The 13,545-nt window shown below is 37.0% G+C and overlaps 1 long non-coding RNA gene across 5 annotated transcripts; it reads right to left on the bottom strand.

The window, feature by feature from the left end:
- Positions 1-8,595: 8,595 nt before the first annotated feature.
- Positions 8,596-11,480, bottom strand: LOC104899045 (uncharacterized). 5 transcript variants are annotated; one of them, XR_007276420.2, is made up of 5 exons: positions 11,217-11,480; positions 10,307-11,043; positions 10,014-10,208; positions 9,577-9,708; positions 8,596-9,195 (listed from the first exon to the last, which is right to left on the bottom strand). It is a non-coding gene; the product is annotated as an uncharacterized LOC104899045 (long non-coding RNA). The 5 variants fall into 5 exon arrangements; XR_007276419.2 differs by having other exon boundaries at positions 10,307-11,080; positions 11,217-11,479; XR_007276418.2 differs by having other exon boundaries at positions 10,307-10,604; positions 10,908-11,478.
- Positions 11,481-13,545: the final 2,065 nt, after the last annotated feature.

Raw genomic sequence — 13,545 nt, 5'->3', positions numbered from 1 at the left:
CTCCATGCGTGTCTCCATATTTCTTTTGATGTTCATGGGTGGTTTTCATTTTCTTCCAAATTATTTGGACCTAATCCATGGTTTCTTGAACTAAATCTGGTCATAGTGGTATCCCACTTCTCAAATCATCCCAACAAATCGGTGTTCGAAATTTCCGCCCGTACAAAGCTCCATATGGAGCCTTCTAATCCTGGCATGATGACTGTTGTTGTAGGAGAATTCTATGAGTGAAATGATCTTCCCAAGACCCTTGAAACTCTAAAACACATGTCCGTAGCATATCTTCCAGCAATTTAATTATGCGCTCAGTTTTTCCATTAGTGGCAGGGTGGAACGCATTCCTAAACTTTAATGTTGTTCCAAAAGCCTCTTGATGTTTTTCCCAAAAGTGTGATACGAATTGAGGAACCGTGCCGAATAACGATTCGCATATAAGCGTCAGCCATCTGCGTCTGACTCCATGTCTCCTTCATGGCAAGGAACCGTACGATTTTAGTAAGACGATCCACTATTACCCATATCGAGTTTTTTTCCCTTCTTAGACTTCAATATCCAGACACAAAATCCATAGATTCCGAATCCCATTTCCATTCTGAAACGGGTATTGGATGCAGTAACCCTGATGATTTTTGATGTTTAAACTTCACTTTGTGACATGTTAAAAATTTTGCTACATATCTGGCTACATTACCCTTGACACGTCTCTACCAGAAATGTGGCCCCAGATCCCGAATGATTTTCTCCCTACCAGGGTGTACTGAATAAGGGCTACTATGAGCTTCTCCCGTTCCTTGCTTCCAATGCTTCCATCTTCATGTTCCGTAAAATCTTGAGCTTCTCCAATTTTTATCTTTTCTTTGAAACTCATCCATACCGTGCTTTCTCGAATTTATGCGTACAAATCAGGCGGAACGGTTAAAGCGTTGATTATTCCCCATACCTCCTCCAGACGAACTAAAACAAGCTTGAATAGCTCTATCTACTTGCCTCTTTCGTGTGGTATCACTGGTAGGGGATTTACTCCACTACTTGGTCTTCTACTGAGTGCATCAACTACCTTATTTGCTTTTCCGATATGGTATTGAATGTCGATATCGTAGTCCTTGAGCAGTTATAACCATCTTTGTTGTCTCATGTTCTGATCTTTCTGAGTGAATATATATTTCAGACTTTTATGATATGTGAATACATTGGCAGAAACCCTATACAAGTAGTACCGCCACAATTTTATAGCAAAACCACTGCAACCAACTCTAGATCATGCAATGGATAATTTTCCTCATACAAGCACAACTAGCGCGACGCATATGCGATTACTTTCCCATGCTGCATTAATACGCACCCCAGTCCCTCCTGATAGCCATCACTATAGATTTCAAACCCATTCGTGCCCGAAGGAAGGTTCAAAACGGGAGCACTAGTTAATCTCTGTTTCAATTCTTAGAAGGCTGCTTCCTACCTTCCATCCCATTGAAATAATGTGCTTTTCTTGATCAAATTGGTGGTGAGTAATGTTATTGTCGAAGAATTCTTTACGAACCGTCTATATTACCCTGCTACGCCAAGAAAACTTCTGACCTGCGACACATTCTTTGATGTTGGCCATTCTTTAACTACCTTTATATTGCCTGGGTTCACTGAGACACCCGCCTTTGACACTACATGACCCAAAAACTTTATTTACTCGAACCAAAAATTACTAAGTTTGGTGTACAATTTCTCTCTCCAAAGTGTTGCTAATGTTGTTCTTAGATGGCCTTCATGCTCCTTACGATCTTTCAAATACATCCAGATGTTATCTATAAAAATAACCATGAATTGATGCAAGTATAGTTTGAAATAATGTTGCATAAAATCAATGAAAGTCGTGGGTGCATTAGTCAATCCGAGTGGCGTGAGCAAAAATTCATAATGTTGAAATAGAGTGTGTAAGGCCGTTTTTGGAATATCTTCCTCCACAATTCGCATCTGATGATTCCCTGATCTTAAATCGATTTTTTTTAAAATATCCCCGCTCCTTTCAGCTGATCAAATAAATCGTCTATTATTTGTAAAGGGTACATATTCCGCAACGGTGCTTTTATTGATTTATCGATAATCGATACCTAGCCTCATAGAATCATCATTTTTCTTGACAAAGAGTACTGGTGCTCCCCAAAGGGACACACTATGTATGATCTAACCTTTCTGCAACAGCTATTGTAATTGCTTTTTTCAATTCTCTCATTCCCGCTGGTGTCATCCTTTACGAAGCCCTTGAGATCGGGGTGGCAACAAGAATCAGATCTATATGGAAATCTACGCGATCCGGTGCGGGGGCAATCCTGGCAATTCCTCCAGAAATACATCAGGAAATTCCCGCAGTACTTCGATATTCATCAATTTCGACTCAAACTCAGGTAATTCAGTTATCTGACAGATATATACCCCGGGGGTACCCATTCCATCTATTCCTTTATGGATGATGAAACCCTCTAGGAATGGCTGGAGCTTCACCACTCATGTGTGACATTCCATTATAGCTCGGTTTTTACATAGTAATAAATACATACCCAAGATAACATCATCGTCACCAGGATCAAACAAAATCAAATTCGCCTTCAAATCCTCCTCCGCGACATTAATGTAACATTCGTTCATCATATATTTACACCGGAAGGTGGTCTTATCATGCAAGGACACATTTAAATTACATAAAGTTCTTTTTGCTTTATGTTCTATGTGTGATGCAAACACATTTGAAACGAAAGAGTGGGATGCCCCTGAATCAAACAATACAAAAGCGAGTAAATCACACACATCAAAAGTCCCAGTGATCACATTGCCTTTTTGCTCGAGAATTTCTAGCTCCTTAGATGGTTCGACTTCAAAGCAAACACCCTACATGTTGCTTTCGACCAACCCTTGGCGTTGTGACCAGTGCATGGTTCTCCCGCTGCTTTTAGAGGCAAGACTTCTCGAGAACCTTGATAACCCCTAGAGTTCCCAGTTTGGTTCAGAATCGGACTATATTATGTCCTTCCCAATTCTTCCCATAATGTTCTTTTCCACATCGACGACACTTCCATTCTTCTTGCTTCCTTTCTCCAGCCCTTGCAGGAATTAATGACATAAATGTTCCAAATGTACCCAATCTGAAATTTTTAAATTTCTCCCTCCTTGAACTTATCATTACCTTTCTTCTTTTGTCTTCAAGCTTACATCTTTTTACTCAATCCGCTCATGTTTCAATGCTCGATCGTACAGGTCCTTGAAGCTACTATAAACCCCAATACTGTTCTGGTATTTCATATTTGATCCTTCTAAGAACCGCATGGACACCCTCTCATTACTAGTGAAATCTGGAGAAAATCTCCACAGTTCTACATACCCAAATCACTCCAAAGATTTACCTTGCTAACTCCATGATGCACTTCCTTTGCAAAGTTTTCTACTTTTTTTGTGATTTTCTTAGTTTCTAAGTGAGTTTCTAAGTTTACTTCTTACTACTAATTACTTTCCTAACTTTTATTTCTTTTTCTTGAACGAGATTTTTCTTAGAGGAAGGAAATAGAGAAGATGATAGTACTATTGAAATTGTGAAAAGTTGAGGGGAAAATTGTTGATTGATGATGTTTTTGTGGGTGAGTAGTTGTTTCTTTTGAGTGAGATGTTTTTCTAAGTGAGAAGTTTTTTTTTTAGTGAGAGGTTTTTGTGAGTAAGAAGCTGTTTTTTTGTTGTGAATAGTTTTTTGTTCCTTAATGAAAATAAGAAGGGGTATTTATAGGAAAATCAAGTGATGAATTAGGGTTTCAAAGAAGTAGAAATCGAATTTTTACCCCAAAAAAATCTGATTTTCCCATCCTAAATAACCCAATGACATCTTTCTAATGACCTTAGCCTAATGACGTCATCAAATTTATTTGAAGACACAAATATTCTTATTCTTTTTGGATTTTCTCATCAATGAGGCGAAATTAGATTTTCAGAAAATGTTCTTCCTACTAATACATTGAAATGCATCGAAAAACGTGAAAAACGAAATTGACTGGATCAATGCACCAAACGCATGAGCCTGTGATAATCACGGCTCCGTGCACTAGGTGCATGGCTCCACCTCTGGCACAAGGCACTATTGTGAGCTAGGGGCACACTCATGCGTCTTGTGCATGGTCATGTGCCTAACGCACAACTCGAATCCGCCGGAAAAAATCCGGATTCTTGGCTCTTACACGTGGATTTGATGCTTATTTTCACTCCTTTTACATGATTTTTATTCGTTAACTAATGGATAAAGGATTTGGTTATTAGGTAAATAATATATTCTTACTCTTTATTCATTGAACAATTACTTGACCATTAAGAAAACTTATTTTCGTCAATTTGCAGAGACAATTTAAATTTTGGCACCCAATCACGACTCATTTTTCAGATTTTCAAAAAACTAACTTGAAAGAATTAACAAACATTCGTCAGATTATTAAAGACGAACATGATCCGTTAATAAATTATTTTATTAAAATAGGTGGTGGTATTCCTTAACTATGATTTTTGAAAAATTATATTTCTAAACCGCGATTGTGTAATTGTAGGCGTGTTTTTATTCCGCTTGTAAAGGTTCTTTTGTGTTGAAAACATTTTAAAGTTGCCAACAATTTTTTAAAGGAAGAATCATAAATCTAATTGGATATCTAGAAATCGCATGGACAAATTAGGGACTTATCAAATGTAGATTTATCCATCATGGCTCCATATATGGTCAAAGCGAACAAAAGATTGAGTTTGGGGGTGAGGGTACAACACAGTCAAGAACTATATTGACCATTGTTGGCCTCTACTAAATATCGATCATTAAAAAACTTATGCCAAGAATAATAATATAATATTTTAAACACCCTAAAGATAAATAGTCTACATTGATTCAGGAAACACATAAAAGACTAATTTTAGTGATATGTTATTATGCAATAAATTTATAGGGAACCTAATAGGTTGTCCAAATTAAACTGATTAATGTTAGAACATGTATTTTAGTCTTAATTAGTAAAAACAACATGTGGGTGATAAAAGTAATAAAGCAGAAACAATCATATAATATGAACAGAATGATCAGGCAAGCATGTATACAAAGGCATGAATAATAATAATAAAGTAAAATAAAATATCAAAAAGGGGTTAGATTGTAAAGTAGAGCGATTATTACTTAAAAATCTACATCACGAAAGAAACAGTTAGAAACTTCAATATATAAATAGAGAGTTTATTCAAGGATCCTCAAGATTATACCTATGCGATTTAGATTGAACAATGCAACGATCTTTAGGCAGAGCAATCGTGGAACCAATAACGCTGTCTGATTAAGAATAGAAGATTGATTGAAGTATTGAAAGTATTTGATTGTTTGAATGTTTTGAGAGTCAAGTCTATTTGTAATTATTTGTAAGGATTTTTTTGTATTCGCAAAATATTAAAAGCTGCCCTTGATTAGGGAAATCAGGATTATTTATATGGAAAACAAAACTGCGCCTCACGCGTTTGCTGCGTCTGATGCAGCTGACATATCAAGCACATGGCGGGGTATTCTTAGTATAAAGCGTACACGTGGCATGCGTTTTGAAAAATATAAGAAAGGAATTATGCGTCTCAGAGACCTACGCTTGACGCAAGACTCTGAATGAGTCAGGAATCCAAGTGTTACGTGTTCATTACTGCACCTGACATAGGTGGACATACCTGCGCCTGACACACACAGACATGCATCAGGCGCAAGGCTCTGATTTAGGTGTAGGTTGGTGCGCTAGGTTAACCAGCCTGGCTCCTGACGTGCCTTTGCCAGCTTTATTAAAAACGCATTTAAAAGATTTATATAATCCTTTAATTACGGATATCTGATTTTACGGGATTAAGTCGGATTTTAACATATAAAAAAATATCTTTTGAAAATATTTATTTATTAAAATAAATAAATTAATTATCACTAAACGATTAATTGGCTTTTTAAAGGATTGGGCTCAAAATACAATTAATTATCATGAATAATTAATTGGTGATATGTTCCGTCATTGGATTCTTAAATGGGGATACACAATTATGTGTCCACAGAAGCCACCACTTTGACTGAGGTTTAGGAAACCAATAGTCAAAGTATATGGTGTCGGAACAGAGAACGATTCTAAACGCTCTGTAGTTTAGTAGTGATTTATATATATATCAATCTTTGCAAAACAGATTTAGTATGCAAGACAATAACTACAAGCAATCAGATTGTTGTGGGGAACGATGTGAGTGAATAGGTCCAAACAACATCGATAGAGCACATAATGATGCAAAGATGCAAACTTAGAATCTCTAAGGATGCAAAGATGCGAGGTCATGGATATGCAAAACTAGGATGTATGTAATGCAAAGAAAGCTCATGGTTTTGCAAGGCTGCAATGCAAGATTAGGATTCTGCAAGGTTAGAAGATGTGTAAAGTGATAGAATGATCAGCATTGAATAGAATGATTTTCGAAAATCATTTTTAGTAAATAATTGGGGTCCGTAAACGAGGTCTGCGGATTGCAACTCTTGGAGAGTTTGATTTGGAGGAACCACCACATGTAGGACGCCCCCACTTTGGGTGAGCTTGCCTTGAATTAAGCATTATGAGCCTTGATTGAAATGTAGTTGACATCTATTGAACTTTGGGAAGTTAATGCAGGGAAAGTCAAATAGCACCAAAAATCATGGAATTGTGAGAGAATCCTGCAGGGAAAAATAGAGTTGGGATTGAAAAATAAAAAGTTTGAATGTAGGTTGGAAAAGGCTTTGACAAGGCTAGGTGCAAATTCGAGTCTATGTCAGGATCAAGAGAGATATTATGCTCCTGAACTATAGAAAATAAAATCATCATAACTTGATTAGTTTTATTTTATTAAAGCAGTCAGACCTCGAGACGAGGATTCAAAATCATTCTTGTAAATTCATAACATTCGTGGTACTGGATCTGATTTCTTTTAATTTTTTTTTATGTGCCATAACTTTTCCTAAGCCCCCCTTTTGGGTTTTTAGCCTAGCGGTCTTGGCCTATCATTAAGAAGGAGTTAGGATTGATGAAAGGTTTAATGCTTGAGGTTTATTTAATTGGATGGGCTAAGGTTTTGATGGGTTGAAGTATTTGAATGAGGGTTAGAACTTGTGTGCAAGCCCTCTGGCTTGACTTTTTATTTTCTTTGCCTTTGGCTCTTTCTTTTTTTTACATTTTTCTTTTTGTCTTGTGCGTTTACTTTTACTTTTGCTTTTGCTTTTTTCGACTTTGATCTTTGTCACTTTTTTTATTTTGCCTGGGATTGATTTATTTTGATGTACTAAGGCTTGCACACAAGTTTGGTTTAGGGTATTGAAATGCCTTAAGGATATTTGTCGAGCTTTGATGTTGAAAGGATTGTTTGGCTGATGGAGATCATGGTTTAGAGGAATTTTTTAATTTCTTTTCCTTCGTTGTATGTGAATGGCCTAGGAAGGTTAATGGAAGGTGGCGAGGAGAATAACTCCTGCTTCAAAGTATGTGCCTTTTTTTACCTTTTTTTTATTTCAGATCTCCTTTTATTATTATTAGTCAAGTTCATTAGATGATTTAACTTTCATTATTGAATTCGAGGCATATATAAAAAGTATGGAAGGCCAATGAAAATAAAAATGAAAATGAAAATTTTGAATTAATTAGAAATAAATAGAACAAGGCTTATTAAAAATAAAATCGTAAATGACATCACTAGCGGAAAAAACATCAAGTGCTCCGGTTAAAAACCGTACAAGTGCTCCGTATTTGACTCGTAGCACACGCCATACGAGCACTTGAGCATTTATCAAGTGCTCCGGTTTTCAGCCGAAGCACTTAAATTCACAAGTGCTCCGGTTGTATTAAAAACCGAAGCACTTGTGGATTTTATGTGCTCAAAATAAGTCAAGTGCTTCGGTTGATAAGGGAAAACCGGAGCACTTGGTTCACAAGTGCTCCGGTTTTCTCTTATAACCTGGAGCACTTGAGCCATTTAAAAAAAAAATTGAAACCTGCTACTCTTGCTGATCGGCAGCATGGGTAACAAGTCTTAAAAAACCAGAAGTGCAGTTGTCTCTTTTAGTCTATTCAAACATCAAAATATAAAGCTAAAGTTCAAACACAACATGCATGTCAAACACACAAAGTAATAGTGCACAACTAGCACTAGCTCCAGCTTCATTTTCAAATATAACCCCCCCCCCCCTCTTCCTATTACCTCCTCTGTCTCCTATGTATAATTTTTCAGACTGAGGAGCTCATTGATTTGAGGTTTATATTTTACAACTGCTAGGTTAAGAAAACATATCAAAGGTACTAAGTTTTAATACCAAAGCCAAGCATTTCCCTTGCCTGCATTAAGATTCAATAACTTCTCGTGAAAAAAAATTAATCGGAATCAAGAAAAAAAAAATTAATCGGAATCAAGAAAAAAAAAAAGAGTACAATAAAAAGAGACATGATCCTTCCAGCTAAAAGAGTACACCACAAGTCAAATTCTCAAGAGCACAAGAATTATTGTAAAAAAACTGATAATAGGTAACTTATTCTCAATTTCACAAGGGGCTACTCTGAGTTGACTCATATAACCAATATCATCTTCCATATCAAATCTCAAGCATACTACAAAAGTACAAAGGGTTGGAAATACACATAAAATTATGGTAAATTACTACAGCATTAATAATTGGGGGTAAAGAAAGAAGCAATATAGAGGAGCAACGTACCTATTTACACAAAAACCATACTGATTAGCATTTGAAGATAAATCTCCAATGTCTACATATGTATTTATGCTGCTTGGATCAGATTCTCCATTGCCTTGATTATGTTGTCCTATTTGGAGAGATTGCTCAAGACTCACAGAAGAACTATATGTGACATGCTCATATGGTCCAGTTGAATAGGCCATTGAACCTACTGTACTCGCGCTGCTATCACCAATAAAGCTGGTTTTAATACTCCCCAAGCTAGCTGCTGATGCAGATGGACTAATTCCTGGACTAGAAGCACCCAGTAGTAGCAACGACGAAACTGAAACATAATCCAGATAGCTAGAATACACTTTTTGCCTATTTCCACTTTCTGCCTATTTCCACTTTCAGCCTAACCAAATATATATGCTCCGCAACTTTATATTCAAGTGTAACAATCAACTGTAATTAGAACCAAAAACCTGCATATTTCAATATTAGAGTAATAAGTTAATTCAACATGCAATAAGAGCAAGCAAGTAATTAGCAGCTTAACTACCAAGTAAATTTAACAAGAAACCTGAATAATCCAACAACAACAACAACCCAAAAAAAGACAGAATTACAAAATGGACAATAATTAATCAATAATCCACTATCATATAAATTGGGATATACTGGAATCATCAAGAAAACATAAACATAAACCCTAACCCACAAAAAAAATAATAAAGATTCCCAAAATTGTCACTCCATAAACAAGATATCATAAAATCAATTGATTTTCTAACATCTGAATTGGGAATGGAATTGCTTGAATGGAGGGAATTATCACACAGAGAAAAATTGAACATGAAACTTACCATCCACTTAGAAAAGTTGCTCTCTAGGTCTTGCTCATTCTTATATGCAGCCTGACGTTGTAGCATCTGATTTTCTAACATCTGAATTCGCCGTGACTGAATTTGATTTAGTACGCGAAAGCTCTTCCTTGCCTGTAGCACATGCGCAATAATCAACATTTGAGTTATTATGGAACATGTCTGAAGTAGAAAAGGAACTTAAATGTTCTAACTTTTAAGGTCAAATAAGGGGGCATACATGAGATTCATTTATAATAAATCAACCATACTCCCGAAACTCTTGATACTCTATGTGTTGTATCATAATGCAGACAAATAACCATCAAGAAAGAGGAAGACCAAATAACACATTTTACAAGGTTTTCAGAATCTTTCCAAGCCAAAAGACTAATTTATTATTCTAATGACAAATATCAATCTAAATGCCAATTTAATACCTGAAGCATTGAGGCTGAAATTCGAGAATCATGACCAATGGAAACGCTCATGGGCCTGGAACCATCAACTTTCTTTTTATCAGAAAGCCATGAAGCAAATGCAGCAGCTATGGACTCGCTTGAGTTATATCTGTTAAACTTGCTATGTTTCCTGAGAGACAAAAATGTTGGACTGCTTCCTCCGCATATCCCAATCTAAAAGCAATTTCATAGGAAACAAAGTCATACTTAGAAGATGTATGAAATTATCACAATATAGTAAAAGTCAGACAAATTATAGAAAGAAATATTACCTGAAATAATAAAGAGTTGCAAGACGATGATGAGCTTATTGATACGAATGATCAATTCTTATTTCTGACAGCTTCCCTACACTCGAAAACTGCCTCTAGGAGGCCACCAAGGTCTGTCAAAGCTGGAGTTTCATTACTTCGATAAGCTGCTACACTTGAATCAATTTCTATTGCTTGATCGTATAACCCCAAAGCTTCCTTGTATTTGCACTGCTTATACTTATCATTTTCCAATGTTTTAAACTCTTTAGGGTCACAAAATGCAGTACTCTTAAGCCTTGTTTCATCTATACTACTTCTGAGTATGAAATTTGGAGTTAGAATAAGGCTTTGTTGTACTTTAAAGTTGCTTGAATAATACTTCTATGGAGTGTAAATCCTAGGTATGTCTATCAATCTAGAGATTCACACATCCAAATTTGCAACTTAGCCATCACAACTCACACACCAAATTTTCATTTAAACCGGCAAAATTCACACCCAATTATCACTTAAACAATCAGAATTCACACATCCAATATTCAACTAAACCATCAAAACTCATACATCCAATTTTCAACTAATTATATGAACCATCAAAGACAGAAAATAAAAAAGGTACCTCAGATTCACATTTCAACAGACGGCAGATCTAGTGGGTAGTGGCAAAATTTGGAGATGAAGATGAACCAAATCAAGCGAAGGTGGAAGAGACGAAGGCGAACCAAACCAGGCGAATCGGCAAATAGACCTGGCTTCTACACCGAAGGTTAGAAGAGGTTGAAACTAGAGGACCTGAGAGTAAATTAGATAGGAACAAAAACAACTACCCTAAAAGTTTAGAAAAAAAAAATTAAAATCGAAAAGCCATAATTCGATTTCTAGGGTTCGAGTTTACGAAAAACGAAAACAGAAAACAAATTCGAGCCACTTGTTTTAGAGAAGAATTGAGGAAAATCGAGTGAAAAATGAACTGGAAACCCTAGAAATGAGGGACCGAGTCGAATTCAGAGCTTCTTTGGGATTTTAGCATGAAAACAATGGTAATAACGAGAAGGAGATAGCGAGAGAAAGAGGGAATAAATAAGGATTGTTGGCGTTTCGTGCAAGTGCTTTGAGATTTTTGAGGGTTCTTGAGAGTTCTGAGCGTAGTATAGGGAGGACTTTGAGAGAGACGGAGGTTCCAAAAATAAAATAGAGTGAAGCGCACAATAGTTACGTGCAAGTGCAAGTGCTTGGGTTGACTTGTCAAACGGAGCACTTGACATCAAGTGCTCCGGTGGACTAGTCAACCCAAGCACTTGTAAATTTTTAATATTAAAATATTCACAAGTGCTTGGGTTAATTATTCAACCGAAGCACTTGACAAATAGCATATGCAGTTTTTTCTACTAGTGCATAGACTTGACAAGTAAGGAAATGAAAGAGCTAGGGGAGGGACTCTCCGACTCAACCTAGAAAACTAGCGTTGCATGACTGTGCTCCAACCTTATCTAGGCACTTCCCAAGGGGTTGCCACTATTGCTGACTCTTGCTGCAAACGAAATTGACAATCTTCCGTCTTCAACCATATCCTGCAGATGATTCTTTAAGGTCCAACACGCAAATGTTGGGTGTACATTCCCTTAGTGGTACTTACAGTAGGCATTAGGATCCCATCACTACGATTTATTCTTGGGAATAGGGTCTGGCGTAAGTCCAGTAGGCGGAAGTGCTTCCTTTGCATGAAGTCCACTGAAGGCTTATTCTAGGGACATGCCTAAAGAAGTGAATGCTCTTTGAGGCTTTTGATAACCTCTCTTTTCATAAGTTAGGGCATTCACATTAGAGCTAGAAGGATTGCTATTACTCTTTTTGAAAGAGTTGTTATTGCCAGAACCCTTGTTCTTGTTAGCTTGTACCTCTTCCTCAATCAACAAGCCTACCTTATAGAGCTTCGTGAAAGACTTTATTATTGGTTGGAATTTAATATGATCCTACTTGGGCTGCAAGTTACGGATCACGAGTCATACTTGATCCTCCTTGGATGGCATATTAGTCATCTGGACAATTTTATCTTTCCATCTGTTAAGAAAGGTGACGAAGTCTCCGTTGGAGTTTTTTTTAGTTACCTCCAACTCACACAGACCAATAGATAACTAAGTATTGTATGTATATTGTTTGTAGAACTCTTATCTAATGTAGTATCAGTCATACAGTTTGGCTTTGTTTAGTGATCTGAACCACTTGGATGTATGTGCATCCCAGGTCAAAGGAAAGACATATGCAAACAGGTCCTTGTCCATGCCTTTGAGAGCCATAGAGATGGAGAAAGCTCTCAACTGGTCATCTAGGTCTTAGCCCCCCTTGAATTTTGGGAGATCACCTAATGTTACCTATTTAAGGAGGTTGTCCCTTATTTCAGGATCAATGATGTCATGGCCATGAGTTTGCCTCTCGAGCGCAGGAATTGACTAGAGCAATTGCTCGAGTTTTTCAAACCTCAAATTTATGTTGCTTTTTATTCGTGGTGGAGTGTCGCCTTGCTCGTCTTCTTCAGTTAACTTCTAGCTCCCTCAGTGCCTTAATCTCTTTATCTTGTTCCACAAGACGAGAGTTGATCAGTGTGAGTTGAGTCATGATGGCATTGATATGCTCATTAGTGTCCCCCGTCTCATATGATATTCTGAAGAGTAGGAGGATTCGTCTGAAAAAGTGAGGATGCGCTAGTCGAGTCTGGGAGTAGGTCGACCTTGTATCCTCTCTATCAGGCGTTCCCAAGTTATAATCTCACGATGCATCCTGAGCAAAAATCGAATGGACCTCGTAAATTTTAAGAAAAAAATGCTTTGGAAACGAGACATGGATACGAGGGATGGAGATATGGGAATGGAGATGAGAAATGAGAAGTTGAAATGGAATTTAAAGTGGAAAATGATTTTGAAATGGAAAGGGAAATGGTTATAGGTTTTGGACTAGTATGGACTTGACCATGATGGATACATGGGTCTAACTATATGCAAATGCAAACATGAACTAGACTATGCAAGCAGAGTGGACTCCACGATTGGGTTTAGGAGATACTAGACTTTGAACTTATGGGCGAGCAAGAAGGCTTCATCGGATGATAAGGGAGACTAGACTCTTAACTTAAGGTAAGTAGACTAGCACCTAGACTTTGAACTTACGATTGAGCAAGCAGGCTAGACAACTAGACTTCGAAACTTAACTTAAACAAAACAGGCTAGACTAAAAAATTGCCTATGGACTTAAGGAATGCT

The sequence above is a fragment of the Beta vulgaris genome, chromosome 7 (genome assembly GCF_026745355.1).
Source record: "Beta vulgaris subsp. vulgaris cultivar EL10 chromosome 7, EL10.2, whole genome shotgun sequence".
NCBI lineage: Eukaryota > Viridiplantae > Streptophyta > Magnoliopsida > Caryophyllales > Amaranthaceae > Beta > Beta vulgaris.
Note: the sequence above shows the minus strand (reverse complement) of the source record. Positions and strands in the feature narration are given on the sequence as shown.